This window comes from Mizuhopecten yessoensis, unplaced genomic scaffold (genome assembly GCF_002113885.1).
Source record: "Mizuhopecten yessoensis strain PY_sf001 unplaced genomic scaffold, ASM211388v2 scaffold4615, whole genome shotgun sequence".
In the NCBI taxonomy this organism is placed as follows: Eukaryota; Metazoa; Mollusca; class Bivalvia; order Pectinida; family Pectinidae; genus Mizuhopecten; species Mizuhopecten yessoensis.
Window position 1 is genome coordinate 117,072 of NW_018405635.1, and position 8,159 is coordinate 125,230.

An 8,159-nucleotide genomic window follows, 5' to 3' on the forward strand; every position below is an offset into this window, starting at 1 on the left:
ATTTGAAAACAATATATACGATCAACAGAGAAATGAATTAGACGCCACATGTGCTTTAAAAAATTAACAAGTCTTTCCTAGTTCGGTTTGATTTACAAGGTTTCTGGTTGCTATGTTTTTTGTTTGTTAAACAAATCTTTTACAATCAGGAATTAATATACATTCCATATATTTTGTACTTGTTGCCATATGATTCCATTGCCAGAGTAACTTTCCATTATAGAATGTTACGGTTACCTAGTTACGGTTACCTAGTTACGGTTACCTAGTTGTGTGAGAGAATCATTACATACCTGTAGTCACACCTGTGTATCTGTCTGTGAGAACCGTATATACACACCTGTGTACCTGTCTGTGAGAACCGTATATACCTGTGTACCTGTCTGTGAGAACCGTATATACACACCTGTTTACCTGTCTGTGAGATTTGTGTACACCAGTAGTGATACCTGTGTACCTGTCTGTGAGAACCGTATATTCACCTGTGTACCAGTCTGTGAGATTTGTGTACACCAGTAGTGATACCTGTGTGCCTGTCTGTGAGAACCGTATATACACCTGTGTACCAGTCTGTGAGATTTGTGTACACCAGTAGTCATACCTGTGTACCTGTCTGTGAGAACCGTATATTCACCTGTGTACCAGTCTGTGAGATTTGTGTACACCAGTAGTCATACCTGTGTACCTGTCTGTGAGAACCGTATATACCTGTGTACCTGTCTGTGAGAACCGTATATACACCTGTGTACCTGTCTGTGAGATTTGTGTACACCAGTAGTCACACCTGTGTACCTCTCTGTGAGAACCGTATATACACCTGTGTACCTGTCTGTGAGATTTGTGTACACCAGTAGTCATACCTGTGTACCTGTCTGTGAGAACCGTATATACACACCTGTGTACCTGTCAATGAGATTCGTGTACACCAGTAGTCATACCTGTCTGTGAGAACCGTATATACCTGTGTACCTGTCTGTGAGAACCGTATAAACACCTGTGTACCTGTCTGTGAGATTTGTGTACACCAGTAGTGATACCTGTGTACCTGTCTGTGAGAACCGTATATACACCTGTGTACCTGTCTGTGAGATTTGTATACACCAGTAGTCATACCTATGTACCGGTCTGTGAGAACCGTATATACACCTGTGTACCTGTCTGTGAGAACCGTAATATACCTGTGTACCTGTCGGTGAGAACCGTAATATACCCATGTACCTGTCGGTGAGAACCGTAATATACCTGTGTACCTGTCGGTGAGAACCGTAATATACCTATGTACCTGTGTACCTGTCGGTGAGAACCGTAATATACCCGTGTACCTGTCGGTGAGAACCGTAATATACCTGTGTACCTGTCGGTGAGAACCGTAATAAACCTGTGTACCTGTCGGTGGGTGAGAACTGTAATATACCCGTGTACCTGTCGGTGAGAACCGTAATATACCCGTGTACCTGTCGGTTAGAACCGTAATATACCCGTGTCCCTGTCGGTGAGAACCGTAATAAACCTGTGTACCTGTCGGTGAGAACCGTAATATACCTGTGTACCTGTCTTGGATGCTTGTCTATTGTTACATAGCTGTATCTGCTAATTACTAGGAACTTAATTGAAATGTTATATATAACTATATTTGTGGGCTGATTGGTAAATACTTTAAATTTTGCCCTTGTATCATAGGTTTTTATTTTAGAAATATTTAGTGCACAAAAGCAACAGAATGTCACATTAAGCCGAAAACCATATTTCCTGAATATAGTTGTCTTCTTGTTATTAAAAGTTTTCAGATATGAAATTACTTAAGATATTTATGACATTTTGTAAAGAAATAGAAAATATTGATGTTCATTTAATGCAAATTTGTTCAAGAAGTTAGGAATGTAAATTCATCCAGATTTTGATAATTTATCGGTGTTTTGATGGAAGAAAATCCTGAAGTGAAATTCGAACTAATACATCATTTAAACATTAGACAAGTTCCCATTATTTGAGGTTTGAAGTGACAGTTTGTTGATTGTATAGTTGTATAGAGTATATATCTCCCTCCTGTAGCCCTACTGACCACTGACGGTGGTCAACACTGTAGCCCCACTGACCACTCGCGGTGGTCAACACTGATCTTTGTGGTGCTAACATAGCTGTAACTAGATTGAATCATTAACTGCCAAACTATTTTATCTACACAATACATTTTATCTGACATATTTGTCGTGTTTCTTGTGGAAATATGTATTCTGTAGTTGGTGACACTTGGAATAAAAAGTGACCTTGTTACATGTATGAAGGTTCTGGATGTAATTTGTGGTGATTAAGGTATATGTAACATTTTGTGAAAAAATGATAAATTTATGTGAAGTTCTATTAATATTTAATAACCTCACATACATTAGATTCTCACCTAAGACAAGATATATTTGAGTATGGAAAAATTTTGTTCATACAAAAAAATCCAATTGGTATTTTGTAATCTATAAATCTATATTTGCTTTCTTATAAGACACTAAATGCCTTTTTGACCTCCTACCTAAAGGTCATAACTAGGTCAGGGGTCAACTGCCCATGGGAATTATCCCAGTTAATGAACTAGTCTATGTAAAGTTATATATTCCTGGTATTAGATGGAATGTGTCGAGTGCTAGGTTTTTTTTCTGTTACATTTATTCATGTCTGTTGGGAATAAACACTAAGGCAATATTTACTTGTTATTACATTATTACAATGTCAAAATAACAAAAATAAAATTATGCATAAACGTCAGAATGTCTGTGTTTTTTTTACTGTCCAGTGAAACCTGCTCAAGATATCATCTGACTAGTCATACTTGCCAACTTTTTGAAATTTCTATAGGGGAGATGAGGCGTGATTAAAGTTAAAAACATCAATAAATATGTGTTAACACCTTGAGACACAATAACACTGTAAAATGGCATCTTTTGAACTATTCTTTCAGATGAAATCATCAGATATTAGAAAGTAGGAAAAGTTTTAACAGATTCATTGGTTAAAAAAGTTCATTTTTTGGGTTTAAAATCGAGGAGTCTCCCTCTGAAACAATACAAGTTGGAAAGTATGCCTGTGTAAAGAGCCCACTTTAAAAACTCCACATCGCCATTATTTTCATGTTAAACTGAACCTATATATTACCATACCGCCAGCAACACTAGATCAGCTGACTGACTTCTTGAAGATGGTCTTTGAATACAGGTTGAGACATAATGTAAAATGACTTCAACATTTGATGAAATTTTTTCAGAAAATGTCAAACCTGAAACCCATGAAGGGGTTATGTGATCATATTAGATAGTTATTCACTTGTACAGGCCATAAACAAAAGGCCCAATGGGCTTGAAACATCTGGTGCTTAGCTCAACCAGTACCAAGTACCAGGGTCAGCTTATGTGGTGGTGCTTAGCTCAACCAGTACCAAGTGCTAGGATCGGCTTATGTGGTGGTGCTTAGCTCAACCAGTACCAAGTGCCAGGGTCGGCTTATGTGGTGGTGCTTAGTTCAACCAGTACCAAGTGCCAGGGTCGGCTTATGTGGTGGTGCTTCTTCTGATGCCTATGATTGTTTGCTTTAAATGACATCTCCAAAACTACGGAGCAGAATTCAACCAAATTGTATCGGCAACATGCTTTTCCCATGGTAATCAAAAGTTACACAAATGAAGGGACTGACCCTCTTGGGGGCAGAAGGGTTTGTTAAAATTGGCTAATTTGAATTGAATCCTCAAATCAACCAAATTTTAATGATAACATGCCTAGTCCATGGGGATGAAAAGTTATACAAGTGGCTGATCCTTCTGAACTTAGAGTTAAAGGAGTCAAAGTGACTGATTGTTTTTAGGTCACCTGAGACAAAGTCTCAAGTGACCTATTGTGATCGCCTTTTGTCCGTCGTCATCCGTCGTGCGTCTGTAAACAATTTACATTTTAGACTTCTTCTCCAAAACCCCCGAACCAATTTCAATGAAATTTTGCAGAAACCTTCCATGGCCAAAGGTCAACAAAAATAGTTGCCGGGGTCTTAAGCGGCCCCCAGGGTCAAATTGACTAAAATTTCAAAAATCTACTAAGACCCAGATATGGTAGAATCAAACACTCTTCATAGATGGAAGGGTCTTAAGGTGCTCTACCAAAATTGTGAATTTCATGACCCTTGGGTATCACGTTTCCCCCTTGGGAGGGGGTAAACTTTACTATAGTTTATATAGGGAAATCACATTTTGGACCAACATTTGTTTAATTTTCATTGGAAGTAATTCAATTTGGGTTAGCATTATCAGTATTGGATAGCAGGTGATGGGTGGGGCCAAAAAGGATTGAATTGACTGAAATTTCAAAAAAAAATCTACTCAAAGTCCCAGATATGTTAGAATCAAACACTCTTCATAGATGAAAGGGTCTTAAGGTTTATGACCCTAGGGTCTCACGTTTACCCCCTGGGGAAGGAGGGGGGCGCAAAATTTATTATGGTTTATAATGGCAAATGATACTTTGAATATTGCATGTTAATAACTTGATTGGAATTATAACCCTGAGTTGACAGTTTGATACTTTGAACATTTTGAGCCAGCCCTACCCCCAAGGGCTGTAGGGTGGGGCCCAAAGGAGTCAGTGTGCTAAAATTTCTTCATTTTCCGCCTTGTTTGGAATCAGAGGTGCTAGTTTCATATACTTTTTAGTCCTAAATCTGTATGCTAGATATTGAATAAGGTGGTTTTATTGTTTTTTGTCACTGAATAATATTTCTGTTCGTGTTAGAAACAAAATCAACTCTCTGTATAAATATATCAGGTGACCGTTAAGGCCCATGGGCCTCTTGTTTTATCAAATTGGGCGCCTGCACTCCTGGGGGGCTCTCACCACAACTTACTGATTTCGGCTTGGTTTTCACAATTTATATGGTCAGGTAAATGATTCAAGGCCCATCGGCCTCTTCTTACTCTCTCAAATATTATACTTCTTGCATTGGAATATGCATTTTATGTAACCTTTATCTAACATGAAGAAACCCCAATTTGAGATTATTGTCTGTGAAGACAGTTTATGTGTCATCATCAGCGTAAGACATCATCTTTGGGATGATTCAAGGGAATGACCACTGTATGGTGAATCTTTGGAAAGGATACATATTTCCCTCTACCTACCCCCGGTAGTAGCCCGAGTTTTCCTCTGGCCCTAACACCAGACTTCGACATTTCGACATATAGATAGTCCACACCAGACATCTATATGTTATAATGTCCAGGTCTGGTGTCAGGGCCAGAGGAAACTCGGGCTATATATACATAGCGTCATAGTCCATGTTCACAATAACCCTTAACATCTTTAAAAGGAAGTTCAGGTTCAAAAGCAACCTAGTTGGGACATACTTCCATAGAACCCATGCCAGCTGGGTACATACTTCCGTAGAATCCAAGCCAGCGGACAGTCTGTAAAATCTAGTATATTCAATGAGGAATGATGATGAACTCAAAGATGAACTTCTGTCGACGCATGGTACCAACTCTCTTCCCAACAAAAAACTCCAACACTACTGTAATTATAAATAGCTATATTTATTTTAAATGACTGGACCAGACCGTGTGCAGGATCGGAATCATTGGCAAATGAATGAACAGGTACCTGTATACATGTACATTGCTTTGTAATCTTAAAATTGCCAAAATCAGTGGGTTTTGTAAAGTCTTTTTCACTAGCTGTGGGAACAGTGGTTCATTGTTAGATCTATTTATATTTGAAGTATTTTTGTCCTTGGTCATGAAGCTACAGTATCCAGATTATTAAAATCTTGTGCTTCAGGGTCCTGGGATGAGGTCTCTGAACAAACCCTGCATCTTGATTTTCCCATATACATATCGACACCATCCTATTTTGTAGGACACTTGCATGTAAACATACATATGTTGGCATTCCTCCATAATATCCACATAGTGTAGTTACTGTAATTTTTATTCATAAATTAATTCAGAGCTTACAAAATGACCACCAACGACGGCAGAACACAGATAAATTACATTGGATTAATTTTATACTTTATCTTTAAAACAATTAAGGTGTCTGATCAGATTATATTGAGCACATGAAGGGGAAATAAAACATTGTAAACCCCTCGCGCATTCGAGTTTCCCGGCAATGTTTCCATATTCCGAGCCTCTCAAGAGAAATGAGCAAGAGTCGGCCCACTGGAGTTCCGAGTGACTGAACCAGACAACAACAATGGCGTGGAAGTCTGATCATCCTCATCATTGTGTAGTTTGTCTATTTCTATTGACCTTTCAGTGAGGAAACATGATTCTTTGTTTCCCCTCAATTAATTATGTTTCCCTCGAGCTTTGTCCTTGTGGAACATGAAGGAAACAAAGAATCGTATTTCCCGTCCACAATTAATGATCAAAGTGACAGGAATTGTTATAAGTCCATTTTTTTCAGATATATGTACATGCACAAGGAATCGTAGACATGCGTGCATAGAATATAACGGGGTAACATACGTGATGTGTGGTGGATAATTACAAAGTTTAGTGACCTCATTCCAATCTTGATACCATGACTCAATGACCGATGACATAAACTGTTTTTAAAATATAAACATACACTACATATCGGACAATAAGCTACAAATAAACATACACTATATGTCGGACAATAAGCTACAAATAAACACATACACTAAATATCAGACAATAAGCTACAAATACCGCAGCTAGTTCTTCGTTGGGGGCTTTTGGAGGGGTCAACAACAAACATCACAATTGTAACTATTTACACAGGAACAAACATCACTTACCTATCGTACATGTATAAAGAAAAGTTACGTAGCATTCCAACAGTTCACTTTCCTAAGAGATGTAGCTCGAAGGAGTTCCCTTACATAATTATACATCTTACAAGCTTTGTTTTATTTGTGCCAGTTTCAGCACCTCTCATTGGAGATTGACTTCAGCACCTCTCATTGGAGATTGACTTCAGCACTTCTCATTGGAGATAGACTTCAGCACCTCTCATTGGAGATTGACTTCAGCACTTCTCATTGGAGATTGACTTCAGCACCTCTCATTGGAGATAGACTTCAGCACCTCTCATTGTAGAGTGACTTCAGCACCTCTCATTGGAGATTGACTTCAGCACCTCTCATTTGAGATAGACTTCAGCACCTCTCATTGTAGATTGACTTCAGCACATCTCATTGTAGAGTGACTTCAGCACCTCTCATTGTAGAGTGACTTCAGCACTTCTCATTGGAGATAGACTTCAGCACCTCTCATTGTAGAGTGACTTCAGCACCTCTCATTGTAGATTGACTTCAGCACTTCTCATTGTAGATAGACTTCAGCACCTCTCATTGGAGATTGACTTCAGCACCTCTCACTGGAGATAGACTTCAGCACCTCTCATTGGAGATTGACTTCAGCACCTCACATTGGAGATAGACTTCAGCACCTCTCATTGGAGATTGTCTTCAGCACCTCTCATTGGAGATTGACTTCAACACCTCTCATTGGAGATAGACTTCAGCACCTCTCATTGGAGATTGACTTCAGCACCTCTCATTGGAGATAGACTTCAGCACCTCTCATTGGAGATTGACTTCAGCACCTCTCATTGGAGATTGACTTTAGCACAAATCCTTTAAGGAAATTAGTACTGTTTCTATTACATAGAAAAATGTTGGGTTTTTTTTTCATACAGGACAATTCAACAATTTTGCAAAGTTCACCTTTTTAATAGCGCCTACGGCTGCCCATACAAGTATAACACAAGTTCTATAACAGAGCTGACTACAACAATAACTTACTAGTTACTAATACAGCAATACGGTACAACATAAATTACACGGAAATTGCACTTTTTGGTGAGCAAAATTGGTTAGTACAAGCAAACAGTTGACAATGTCTGACAGTGACTCTGTTTGACAGACAGCACTCATAATAAAATGTCATATTCTATATTTATACACATCTAAATATTCTACACATATAAACATACAGGTCCACACCCATTACATTACATTACTTTTAGATTAGGTATTTAATTCAGAAATTTTTATATTACAATTTATGGCTCAATTTTCCCCAAATGAGTAAAACCTTGATATAATGCCATATTAGTGCCATTATACTGCCATCTCACTGCCAACATAATTCAATGTCTCTT

General features: G+C 38.4%; 1 long non-coding RNA gene across 7 annotated transcripts; it reads right to left on the reverse strand.

The window, feature by feature from the left end:
• Positions 1-258: 258 nt before the first annotated feature.
• Positions 259-2,777, reverse strand: LOC110449448. Of its 7 annotated transcripts, none has more exons than XR_002462853.1 (3): positions 1,551-2,777; positions 559-1,386; positions 259-305 (listed from the first exon to the last, which is right to left on the reverse strand). It is a non-coding gene; the product is annotated as an uncharacterized LOC110449448 (long non-coding RNA). The 7 variants fall into 7 exon arrangements; XR_002462851.1 differs by having other exon boundaries at positions 559-1,282; positions 1,323-2,777; XR_002462852.1 differs by having other exon boundaries at positions 559-1,186; positions 1,291-2,777.
• Positions 2,778-8,159: the final 5,382 nt, after the last annotated feature.